Source organism: Protomyctophum parallelum (genome assembly GCF_964188405.1).
Source record: "Protomyctophum parallelum genome assembly, chromosome: 14".
Taxonomy (NCBI): domain Eukaryota; kingdom Metazoa; phylum Chordata; class Actinopteri; order Myctophiformes; family Myctophidae; genus Protomyctophum; species Protomyctophum parallelum.
The window spans coordinates 47,114,553-47,128,168 of NC_139709.1; positions in this window are offsets into that span (position 1 = coordinate 47,114,553).

A 13,616-nucleotide genomic window follows, 5' to 3' on the forward strand; every position below is an offset into this window, starting at 1 on the left:
CCCCAAAACACAGGCGCAACTAAATAAAATAGGGGGCTTGCAAATGTAATGCAACCTGCCATGATTCCACAGTTCAAATGAACTGAGTTGCAGGCAGGAGGAGGCGCAGCAGTTTGACGCGACTGTGCATTTCATTACTGTCAGAGCCTTCTAGTTACTGTAAGACAGTACAATTTACAATTTAGGCATTTATCAGACGCTCTTAATCCAGAGCGATTTACATTAAGCAAGAACAAAAAGCATGGGAATACATCACATAAAAATAATTTATCATGAAACATGCATATTAAGTATTCAACCAGTGTGTGGACATTCTATTCAAAGTTTTCAAATGTTTAGCTGTAGGCATGTAGTGTTATGTGTACTTGAACCATTCATTATTTAAAAGATGGTATTTCAGGCAAATATTGAAGTTATTAAAAAAGAAGCCTATCCATCATTGCCGTAGGAAAAAAAAAGTTAAAAAAAATCCTTGCTACCCATCCTTCCCACGAAAAAATAAAAAAATAAAATAAAATAAATTCCTTGCTACCCATCTTTCCCACGAAAAATAAAATAAAAAAATAAAATAAAATAAATTCCCTACCTACTCAGCCCAAAAATGACAGCCAATCGGAAACCAAAGTTTTTTTTTTTTAGGCCTTACAGATACATTGATGATAACCAGTGTCTTCCAGAGAAAACAGCAGCCACTGAACAAACTGTGTGGCGAAACTGAGTCACGTATATACAGACAGACACCGGGGATTGGCTTCCAGTCCACGTCCAAAAGAGGAGCTTAATTATTGTATGGCGGAATGAAGCGAAGATACCGTCAGTAGAATTATGTGAAGCTTCTAACACAGCGGTTATAGAGCCACGTCACCCATCCTTTAGGGATTAAAAACCGCTTGAATTACATTTCGTCACAGAGGGAGGTGACAGAGAGTGAGGAAGAGATACAGAGACAGAGAGTGAGGAAGAGAGACTGAAAGAGATAGAGGCAGAGAGGGAGACAGAGTGAGGAAGAGACAGACAAGACACACTTCACGCAGCATCACAATCATTTTAACCGCACTCTTCATTTATAAGATATTTCTTTCTCCAAAAGAAGTGTACAGGATTTGTTAAAATGTCGTTTTTATGTGGACACGCTTACCAGTTCTTTAATTATGCCTGGTTTGCCTGGTGGGTGGTGATGTGTGGTGAGCCACCTGAACTGGAGCTGCACCCACAGCTGTGGTTGTAAGATAAAGGGGAAGGGTTAGGGCAGGGGATGATATTGTTATGTCACTATATCACTGTTTTTTCATTGGCACGATTGACTGTCAAGGTTTCAGCCTCCAGGAAGAAACTTGTTCAGTGGACATGCAGTGCATCCAACTGTTTGAGGCTTTTAGGCTATACTGCAAGAATCACAGTGGTAATCTAGCGGTGACTGTACACGCTAAGCTAGTTTACTGTCACACAGCCAGTGGTGAGGAGATGCTCAATGGGGAAATACAACAGATGAAATTGAGCTTTGGCTAACTCTGGCCCATTTACATTGAGGTGAAAACTGACATGTTGATTAATGAGCTTTGTCCCTGTCAAATAAATAAATAAATAAACATATAGGGCGCGTTTGGAAATAGCGCACTGAGCGCACTGTGCAATGCAAACTAATAGGTGCCTCCCTATATCACTCACAATCAAGGGCACAACAACAGACAAACTGTCAACTTTCCCATGGAACTATGCAGTATATAAATTGGTGAAAATCGAATAAATAAAATCAAACAAACCAAATTCGCCATCACCAACTCGGGACTCCTGAATCACTGCGCTCCGTACCCTTACCCTACCGTCTGACAGGGTGTAATGGATGGCCACACCAGCATGCAGCCACACAAAGTTGGTTAACACTTGCCATTTTTGGTTTATTATTTATTTTCAGCACTATTCTACAAATATATATAAAGACTACACACGTTAAATGACACTGTTTAAGTGTGGTGACAAAGTTACGGACTGGAGTGCACATCCATTTAGTTATCTTCTTGCAAGGCCAAGTTCTTTTATCAGGTCATTTCATTTGCATTTAAGATGGCTGGCCCAAGAAAGGACCAGGTGCTTCAGATCTACTTATAAGGAGCTGATTGCTAATTGGACTGCACCATGTCCTCTCTTTCATATGGGGTTAGGGTTAGTAGAGGTTGGTAGCGGTTTCATTCATTATTATGAGTGTTTTGATATTTCAGTTTCATTGTACTTTCTTTAGTTAATATATTTAGTGTTCTATAGTGGATTATTATATTGTAGTGATTTGTAGTATGTTTGAATGTTATTGTTTTGTCTTCCCCTTTGTGGCACGATGTATGTTCCCCAATCCCCTCATGTCTCATTTTGGTCAGCTCAGTCTTGAATGTATAAATTCAGTTCTGTTTGTCCTCATTATTTTGAGGCCTAGAATTAATGTTTGTCATTCTGTCATATGTTTATTATTTATTTATTTTCCATTAAAAAAAAAAAAAAAAAAAAAACATTTTGAGAAATCACACACTTGTTCTATATGGTGTTTCTCTTGCGGACCAACTCTGGTCCCTGACACAGGGTCTTAAAGCACTGCAGTATTATTAGCTCCGCAGTCCCGTCACACAGTACGTATAGGTGGTGTTAACTCTTTATACTCTCCTGGCTGTGCCCTGGGTTGGCCCCAACAGTGCCAGTTTTCTTGCCTCCAGCTCCTCCGGGTGCATTTGGAACCCTGGTGGTGGTCCTCAGACCGAACTTTAACTCATTCTGAACGGGCACCCATTTTGGTGTCAGCATCATGTTATGCTTTAGCTATTGAAAAATAGCAGATCTACAAGCTCATATCGCGCCACCGAGTGGCGCGATACGAGCTTGTAGGTCTGCTATTTTTTGAAAAATCGAAGAACGACTGACATTTTTAGAATCTGATCTCAGGTCAGAATGGGTTCATCAGACCAGTGTGTGTCCAGTGGAAAACCTCGTATGAATCTGATCTCAGGTCAGAATGTGTTAAGGAGCAGAACAGTATACAGTACACTGTGGTGCTGAGGTTTCTGACATCAATATTCACCAAGCTGTTATAAGTGAGAAAGAGGCTGGCAAAAAACATCACTATAGGGCTGATCCATCAATGGAGGCAATACAAAAATACACTTTCCATACATTCTGGATGGCAAACTCCCTAATAGTGGATAACTTCAAGCTGAGGTGTTTGTGGGTGAAGGCTCCTTCAGAACAAACTGTACTGAGGCAGAATTAATAACACACCATTACATAAGAATGCATTACATAAATAGACAGGAATCACCTGCACAAAGTGCAGGAATTATATATTATATTATATTATAATATATATATTATATTAGTGTTGTGCAGCAGCATTCCACAGGTAATGATTAAATTGTAAATAACAATCTATCTGTCAACTAGAACTGCACTCTGTCGAGTGCATACTTGCTTGTTGCACACTAGTAGGCCATAAATGGTCAACTAGTGCGCAAGCAGAGCGCACAAGTACTTTCGACCGCTGTAAACTGTCAAATCTCAGTATCTCTGTGAAGGAACGTTTGAAATGTCTAATTATTAGGTGTAACTATTTGCTACCTACCTACTTTATGCATGTAAACACCTAGTATTATTAAGTATGGTTCAAGTATACACAGGAGCATTACCTTTAATCCTCCCGACACTAAAACATATCGTCATTACGTCACAATCGAAAACCAATTACACTCTGGCACTTAATCCACATATTTCTTACGTCATCATTGAGAGCTAGTTATACATATACTATATATATATATATATGTAATTTGTAAGTTGATTAGCGGTATACTGTGGTTACTTTGCGCCAAAAACCGTCCCAGCCAACCCGCAACTTTTGATGCGTATGAAAATAAAACAGCAAATTGTGCCTGATTTGCTGGGACCAGATTACATACATGTATACACAGGAGCATTACCTTTAAACCTCCCAACACTAAAACATATCGTCATTACGTCACAATCGAAGACCAATTACACTCTGGCATTGGGTCCTTTAATCTACATATTTCTTACGTCATCATTGAGAGCTAGTTATACATATACTATATATATTATGTAATTTGTAAATTGATTAGCGGTATACTGTGGTTACTTTGCGCCTAAAACCATCCCAGCCAACCCGCCACTTTTGATGCGTATGCAAATAAAACAGCAAATTGTGCTTGATTTGCTGGGACCAGATTACATACATGTATACACAGGAGCATTACCTTTAATCCTCCGAACACTAAAACATATCGTCATTACGTCACCATCGAAGACCAATTACACTCTGGCATTGGGTCCTTTAATCCACATATTTCTTACGTCATCATTGAGAGCTAGTTATACATATACACACCATGTAATCTGGTCCCAGCAAATCAGGCACAATTTGCTGTTTTATTTGCATACGCATCAAAAGTGGGACGGTGCATACGAGCCGGGCGAAACTATTACTTGCGCGCTCTGCTTGCGCAAGTAATAATAGAATCGTAGAAATGACAATCATAAAATCACGCTCCTAAAAGGTTGATGTCATCGCAAGTATAGCCAGAGATCTGAGTGTGTGTGTGTGTGTGTGTGTGTGTGTGTGTGTGTGTGTGTGTGTGTGTGTGTGATTTGATCATATCAGTCCGTTGATCGGGGCGCCCCTTGAAGCGCAAGCCAGAGGGGTTGTCTGTCCTGGAGAATTCTGACGTCTCTCTACTTTTTCAGACACTATATAGGAATCTTTCTGTCCCTCTGTGACCTTGCTTGAACACAGCTAGGGTGCACACTCTTATGAGTAATGGTAACTGCTTAAAAGGTCTACTTTATCCCAACAGTGTGTGCGTCTGTAATCCACGCACCTCGACAACTGTTCACCCCACCGACTTCAAATTCGACACACGCGATCCACCCCACCACCAGAACTGCCCCAAAAAGGCCTCTGCCTGCATGGGCTCAGGACAGGCAGAGAAACAAGAGTAGCAAATACAACTAGAAAATTCGCAATTTAAAAAAATTGCAGAGTGTGGTTGCCGCAGTGGCTTACATATGCCCCTCCCACTAATATTGCCAGCCAATTACAATTTCAAGTCACACCTTAGATCATGTGTAGTAATTCGGAGGGGATTTAACCCCAAAATTCATGTTTTTGCTTTTAGAACTTGGTTGATTGAACCACCCCGGACATGTGATTCAAATTTGGGATGGATTGGACATTCCGTTCGTGATTTATGGCATTCTTTGTGATATAGGCCCCTCCTACTAACTTCGGACGACGATTACGGCCGAACGATATGCACTATCAAAATTCCGCCGCTCAAGTTTTCATCGGAAAGGTCCAGAGATCACATGTACAGATCTTTGTGAGATTTGGACAAAATATGTACGAGGAAAAGCAAAAAGTGTGTTTTGGAAAAAATTCAATTTTTTTTCCTGGCGAAAATGGGCGTGGCATATATGTGGAAATGCATCATGACCCAAGGAATCCATGGAAAAGGAAAATTTGATTTTACGACTTACGGTTCAAGAGTTATAGGGAAAAACGTAAAGTGGGCTGTTATAGCGCCACCATGAGGCCGACTGATGTAATTCCTTTTCAATTACTTTTCATAATTATTATGAACCTCCTTCCCAAGTCTTGTAAATATGGCGCTTACGGTCTCCAATGGAAAAAAAATACTTACATTTAGTCTTCGATTTCCCCATTATAAGTCTATGTAGAACTAATTAATTAATATCAATTAAACTATACATCTCTTAGTAAAACACAAGCACACGATTCCCGATGAAGCCGGTCAATTTGACATATGGCTCGAGTGTGTGCGGCAAAAACTGTGGGAGGAGTAGTGCGGCAAAGTATCGCTCATTTACAATAACAATAGTCTGGTTGCCCTGTTAGGGCACTACATTGCCATGTAGTGCCCTAAACAAACAATAAAGTCCATGGACTAGAAAGAAAGAAAGAAAGAAAGAAAGAAAGAAAGAAAGAAAAGACCTACATAGGGAAATGTTTTGCCACCATGCCAATACAGCCACCCTGTCACAACGACTCACAACAAACCTCAGCTACCACGAAACAACGTACATAAACTAATGTCAATCAGTCTTCTATTGAAAATGAACCATTGGAATTGATGGCTGTTATGTCAAAGCCCAAAAGCTCTATCTCCAACCAAATGGAAATAGCAAATTCACTCATGGGATTATTGAAGTGATCAAGAGCCACATACACATTTATACTGTTCCCTGTTACAACAAATTAACTCACATACGGCAGATACTGTACAACACAACAGACACTCTAGATTCACATGATGACTAGCATTCAACTCCAGAGCCAGAAACAGTGTGACCATGGTCATTCTGAGTATTTGTTATTGATGTTGTGATGGTTAATTGTTATGATGATAATTAGTTGAGCTGTGAATAATATTTATAGTATGGAAATGTTGGTCTTCTGTGGATGGCTTGTATTATAATTTGTTTATTTCTGTGTTTCATGTAAGGTATTGAATGGAGGTGAATGGAGAATGTAGAGAATGGGTGTGGTGCTGATGACTTGACTGGTCAATTGAAAGCAGGTGGCTGCAATCATGACAGGTCCTACCTGGACCTGCCCCTTATTCCTCATTGGTTCCCAGCAGCTGGGTAATGGCCCTGCTGTCTATAAATGTGCTCAGTCTGTCCTGACTGTGGAGCGGACGACAGAAGTTTGCAACAGAGACTCGGTTCCTCTGTCCTCCACCCTTTTGTTTGCTTTTGTTTGTTTTAGTTTATTCGATTCCGTTCTGTAAGTTTTGCCTTAGCCCCTTTTGTTATCTCTTTGTTCCCTTTAAGAGTAAAACCCCAGTTTGTTATTATTATTATATCTGTAGTATTTGTCTAATTTAACTCACTGTCCTTTTGTAAGGGTGTTAGGTCCCTTTTATTGTAATTCTGTTAGGTTAGTTGGGTTTAGGATTGTATTTTTGTTCTTGGTTAGGGATTGAGTTAGGGGTAAACCTTTTATTTTCGAGATACTTTTGCTAAGATGTAAACCGCACCCTGAAGCCAATACTTGTTTGTGAACTGAAAAGCACAAGGATTTGAATCCTGTCTCTGTTGACAAAGAAAAGAGCTACTACCAATAAACTAAAGTTATTTTTCAACCCTGTCTCCTCGCACATTATGTTATATTCCTTCACCCTAGACGAAGGTGCGTAACAGTGTCATTGCCACCCGGTCAACGGGTCCCAAAATGACAGCAATAGTACTACACCACCCGGTCAACGGGTCCCACAATGACAGCACTAGCACACCAGCTTGAATCACACACGCATTAAAAACACAAGCAGCAGCCAAGAAGCAAAAAACTAAGTTCATACCTGGAGCCGTCGACTCGTCCACTTGACTTCATAAGTTAGTTGTAGTGATGCCAGGGGAAATCTGTGGCTCTCTCTCCAGTTCATGATGAGACCTCCAGCAGCTTCTCCAGACTCCAGTCATCTCCATCCTCCATACATCTGGCTGGCTAGCTGGCCATGCAGTACTTCTCCTCCCAGTATCAATGGCCTCTAACCAGCCTCATTATCCTGGCTACCTGATCTTCTCACTCAGCCTTGGTCTGGATGTTTCGTACTGTACAAGCATTCTGCTGTAGTGTCGTGGTCAGGGATTTAGGGCATAGGCTCTATAGGGTCCAGCATTCAGGGGTTTAGAGCATAGGCTCCATCGGGTCCAGCATTCACAGCATGTCGTGGTCAGGGATTTAGGGCATAGGCGGCTCTATAGGGTCCAGCATTCACAGCATGTCGTGGTCAGGGATTTAGGGCATATGCTCTATAGGGTCCAGCATTCAGGGGTTTAGGGCATAGGCTCCATAGGGTCCAGCATTCACAGCATGTCGTGGTCAGGGATTTAGGGCATAGGTAGGCTCTATAGGGTCCAGCATTCAGGGGTTTAGGGCATAGGGTCCAGCATTCACAGCATGTCGTGGTCAAGGATTTAGGCCCTAAATCCCTGACCACGACATGCTGTGAATGCTGCCCTAAATTTTAGGGCATAGGCTCTATAGGGTCCAGCATTAACAGCATGTCAGGGCTCTATAGGGTCCAGCATTCACAGCATTTCAGGGCTCTATGGGGTCCAGCATTAACAGCATGTCAGGGCTGAGAAGAAGCTGATCTTGGGGATCTGGGGTCGTCACCCTGGCCTGTGTACCTGTGGAGCAGGTTGAGAGAGAGAGACCATATAAGCTTTGAGTATAAGTATTGGCTATTTCCCCATATATAAGCCCACAATGGGGGTTGGATTTTTGTGCTAATTCGCTTATTTCCATCGAAATAAGTAGTAAAGTGTGCCGCTTGGGATACTATTTACATTATGATTTGTTTGAGCAATGGAAATAAGCAAATTAGCACAACACCCCAATGCCCAATTCAATTCAATTCAATTCAATTCAATTCATTGGGGGTTTATGGTAGGGGAAATAGCCAATAATGCGCTTTTGCAGAAAATAACACCTGGATGGACCTATTTGGTGGGGACGTAACTACAAAGAAAAGTAAGAAAGCCTTCTAGCATGGAATTCTCCTTTAAACCATCATTGGTAAAAAGTTAAGAAGAATGATTTGGTGCTGTGACACCCCAAACAAAACATTGTGTCTGTATATATTTATTCTATTTATGTATATGCACACATACAGCACTTAATGCACCCGTTTGTTTTTTGTTATTATTTTCATTTCAACCTCCAGTCCCCCCCTCTCGCACAGCACACACACACACACACACACACACACACACACACACACACACACACACACACACACACACACACACGTTAATGCATAGGTAGCATAGGTAGCTAACTCAGGTTTGTGTGCAATTCAGGTAACACTTGATTGATTGATTGAAATATTTATTAACAGTTTGTAGAATTTACAGTACATTTTAAGCACAAACTCAATTAGCATAGGTATAGCTAACTAGCCACTCTCGGAACCCCTTGGGTCAGCCCAACCTTACTGGGTCTCAAAAATGTCAGAAACTTCAGTACCATTGGGTTCTGACTTGTGGGGCTAGTAGTAGCTAACTCACCTGCAGAATGAAAACAAATCCACCAGTTTGTTGTTATGAAGATAACTTCTCTTTCAAGCTGTCACACACTTGTGACTGAGCAGTTTTCACTTCCTAACACGCCAGACTACTCCACTTCATGGAGTGCAAAGTTACATTATGAGCTGTTTATATTTTTCACACTGTTTACTATAACAAACATAAGTTTGCAGCCCGTGTGTGTGTGGAGGGGGAGGGGGCGTGGCTACCGGAGGGTTTTAAAGAGCGCGCTTGAAGCCTGGTTAGGGAGTGTCTACCAATTCACTGGAGCGTCTACTTCAGCCATGTCAAACATACGGCCCGCGAGATGATTTAATCCGGGCCCCCACTTGTAGAGCATAAATGTACGAGTCTGTCCAAAAAAAAGTAAGTCTCTAGCACATTCCTGTCAAAAGTTATGATTCTTTTTAAAGAAATATAAACCAAATGCTCAATCCCAGTTATGAACTTCCCTCCCTAACTAATCTGATTGCTGTCAGCTGTGCTCCTCTCTCTGCTGCTGCGCGCATAGAGGCTGCGCGTCGAAGAGTAGCCTACTATACTTCTCCAGTACAAGGGTCTATAACCGAGGGACCATTCAGATAACAGAGCTCTGACAAAGAAATGATCATATCCCACCACTGCAGATTATACATATTATTTAATGATGATATGAAAATAACTTCTCAGAAACTGGTCCCTGATATTCAGGAAGCAGCAAGTGAAAACAAGACAGAGGTGAAATGTCATGGTTTTCATTTATTTCCCCCCCCTTTGGCTTAAAAAAAAAGTAATAACAATAGAGCACCGAAGTCTGACGTCACTTTCAGTAGAGGGCGTCAGTCCCCAGGTTCATGTATTTTTTTAGTTGCATTGTAATCCCCATAGGGGGGATTTTAGATCGCTTCATATAAGAACTGTGTTTGAAAAATAAACATGTCACCCCGGCCGCTTCACTCATATGGATATGAAGAATCAACTGACTGAGAGAAAACTCTAATGTTACTGCTGCTGAATTAGTTAGATTTTCGCTAGAAGCAGACTGTATCATATATGAGTGACTGACTGTTGCAAACGATACAGAGACACCTCCCTGACAATAACGCCGAGACAGCTTGTTTATTTTTGGACCACAACGCTTATAGTAGACGATATTAAGATCACCCCATGTTATTCTCCATTCCGCGAACCAGGGGAATCGAAGGGATGAGCGAGTTACGTCAGGACTTCGGTGCTCTATTAAGATTTTAAAAAAATATTTTTTTTAAGTATTAGTTATTCACTCATATTTGTTTTAATGTTTCATTGTTCATCACTTCAATAAAAAAGCAGGCCTGCATAAAACCAAGGGTTGTGCCATTGTGTAGCCATTTACAAATTTCAGCTGAGACAGTATTTGAAATTTAAATATTCTATTTTCAAATGGTTTATTGGTGCTCCATAAATAAAAATAGAACTGCACTCTGTCGAGTGCATACTTGCTTGTTGCACACTAGTAGGTCATAAATGGCCAACTAGTGCGCAAGCAGAGCGCGCAAGTACTTTCGACCGCTATAAACTGTCAAATCTCAGTATCTCTGTGAAGGAACGTTTGAAATGTCTAATTATTAGGTGTAACTATTTGCTACCTACCTACTTTATGCATGTAAACACCTAGTATTATTAAGTATGGTTCAAGTTTCTATCTATATAAGAAATACAGTTTTATCAATTTAGAAATATATGGATCCCTTTTTAGTTTTTCAAACAAAAATAAATCATTGATATGCGATGAAAAAAGGTATATAAACAGAATTAAAATATGTTATTATGTATACAGTATAATTATTTTATTATTTATTGTTTTTAATTAATTTAATTTCGAAAGGTCTGTTTTAGGTGATCTGTACATAAGAATGATATATAGATCTTTATCTTTTACATGTATGCATACGTGTTCTACTCTTTCTAATATCCTGATTTAATTTTGAATTATTTTAATGGAAATATCTTCTTTTATAACAAAAAACCGTCCCAGCCAACCCGCCACTTTTGATGCGTATGCAAATAAAATAGCAAATTGTGCCTGATTTGCTGGGACCAGATTACATACATGTATACACAGGAGCATTACCTTTAATCCTCCTAACACTAAAACATATCGTCATTACGTCACCATCGAAAACCAATTACACTCTGGCATTGGGTCCTTTAATCCACATATTTCTTACGTCATCATTGAGAGCTAGTTATACATATACTATATGTAATTTGTAAGTTGATTAGCGGTATACTGTGGTTACTTTGTGCCAAAAACCGTCCCAGCCAACCCGCCACTTTTGATGCGTATGCAAATAAAACAGCAAATTGTGCCTGATCTGCTGGGACCAGATTACATACATGTATACACAGGAGCATTACCTTTAATCCTCCCAACACTAAAACATATTGTCATTACGTCACAATCGAAGACCAATTACACTCTGGCATTGGGTCCTTTAATCCACATATTTCTTACGTCATCATTGAGAGCTAGTTATACATATACACACACCATGTAATCTGGTCCCAGCAAATCAGGCACAATTTGCTGTTCCCTCGTTTTATTTGCATACGCATCAAAAGTGGCGGGTTGGCTGGGACGGTGCATACGAGCCGGGCGAAACTATTACTTGCGCACTCTGCTTGCGCAAGTAATTATGTTAATATAATGGCTGAAAGCAATGCATAGTGTCATACTGAAGACAGTAATACTGAAGACAGAGAGCGAGGTTTGGGGTTCGAGTTATTTTTACCTGCTGTTTATGGACACATTTGGCCATAGTGGAGGAATATATACATTAAAAAATCACTCCTGTGTGAAGTGAGGGGCACTAATATATTAAAGTCTAACTCATGTTGATATGGTGATGTAATGGTGATGTAAAACAAACGGTGCAAACAAACATTAAACGCCATTAACAACAAAGAGACAATGGGCTGTATTTTGCGTGTTTTAAGTACCAGGTCTTATTACTTAACTTAAGACCTGGAGGCGTGATCAATGCCATTTGGCTATTCTGAGTGGCCAAAGAGCATTGACCACGCCTCCAGGTCTTAAGTTAAGTATTAAGACCTGGTTCTTAAGACACGCAAAACACAGCCCTCAATGTCTTAAGTAGCTTGAAGAGACACCAGTTTATCCACACTGGGGGAAAACCTTACCAATGTAAACAGTGTTACAAGAGTTTCAATCAGTTAGCTCATCTGCAGATACACCAGTGTCTCCACACTGGAGAAAAGCCTTTCCACTGTAAACATTGTGACATTGTGATAAGACTTTCACTGACTCAAGTAGTCTTAAGTAACATAGCGTAACTGTGTCGTTTACGTCTCTGTCTCTTTATTCTTAATGGCGTTTAATGTTTGAGTTGGCACCGTTTGTTTTACATCACCATTACATCACCTAATCAACATGAGTTGGACTATAATATATTAGCGCCCCTCACTTCCCACAGGTGTGATTTATTCTTCAAAGATAGATAGAAATGTACTGTGTAGCTAATATTAGAGGCTATATTCCCCCAATGTTACAGCACAATAGGCAACAACATGCACAAATGCGCTCTTTGCAATAATTTCTAAACACGAGCGTTGTGCTATTTTCATTCCATTAATTCATATGATACTCTTCTCTGTTGCCCGTGCATGTTCATTGACGCCAATTGTGATTGCCTGGAATGTGACGATGTAATGATGTATGATAATGTATGATAAGAGCACACCTCACTTCAAACGACTGTGATTATATTTTTAAACTCAGCCTGGATTTATTCAAATAAACTGTTGTCTGCACTTAAATGTACTGCCTATAGTGCCTACTGACTACTATGTCATCACAGTCACATGCTTTATAAATGTAATAACATTAAGCCCAGGGGGGCTTTGATGAATGACCCGATGAAGCCCTTCCTGGGCTAAACATTGTATGGTTGGTGGAATAATACATCATGGGACAAGCATTACTGTGTGCCTGTGTTACAGTTCTTTACTTTTTGAGTTTCAAATGTGTACAGTGCTGTATACACCGTCACATCAGTTAAATTAAATGAAACTAGTCCATACCCGTTCAGGGATATGACATATACCTAATCACCCTCTCTCCTCTCCCCTTCTCTCTCTCTCCCGACTCCCGTCTTCCTCCCCCTTCTCTCTCTTTCCCCCTCCCCCTACCTTCTTCCCCTTTGTTTCTCTGCTTAGCCAATCGCAGCGCCGAGAGAGTGGAATGACACAGCTTCCAGCCAATCACAGCACAGAATATCTGAGGAGACATACCGTCCACACAATATCTAATATTATTAGTTGAATCTATTTACCGGTAATAATCTCTCTGCGTTAAATGAACACTGGAGATTGTGCTGTGTGTATCAACCAATTTCAACCTGGCGTGACGGCGTCCCTATACTTTGGGTATGTCATTAGGCAAATATTTCCAAAACGTACATGAAGTGGTGCATAATATGACAGTGGTGCGTAATAAGATAAGTGGCAAGATATAAACTATAGAAATGCAC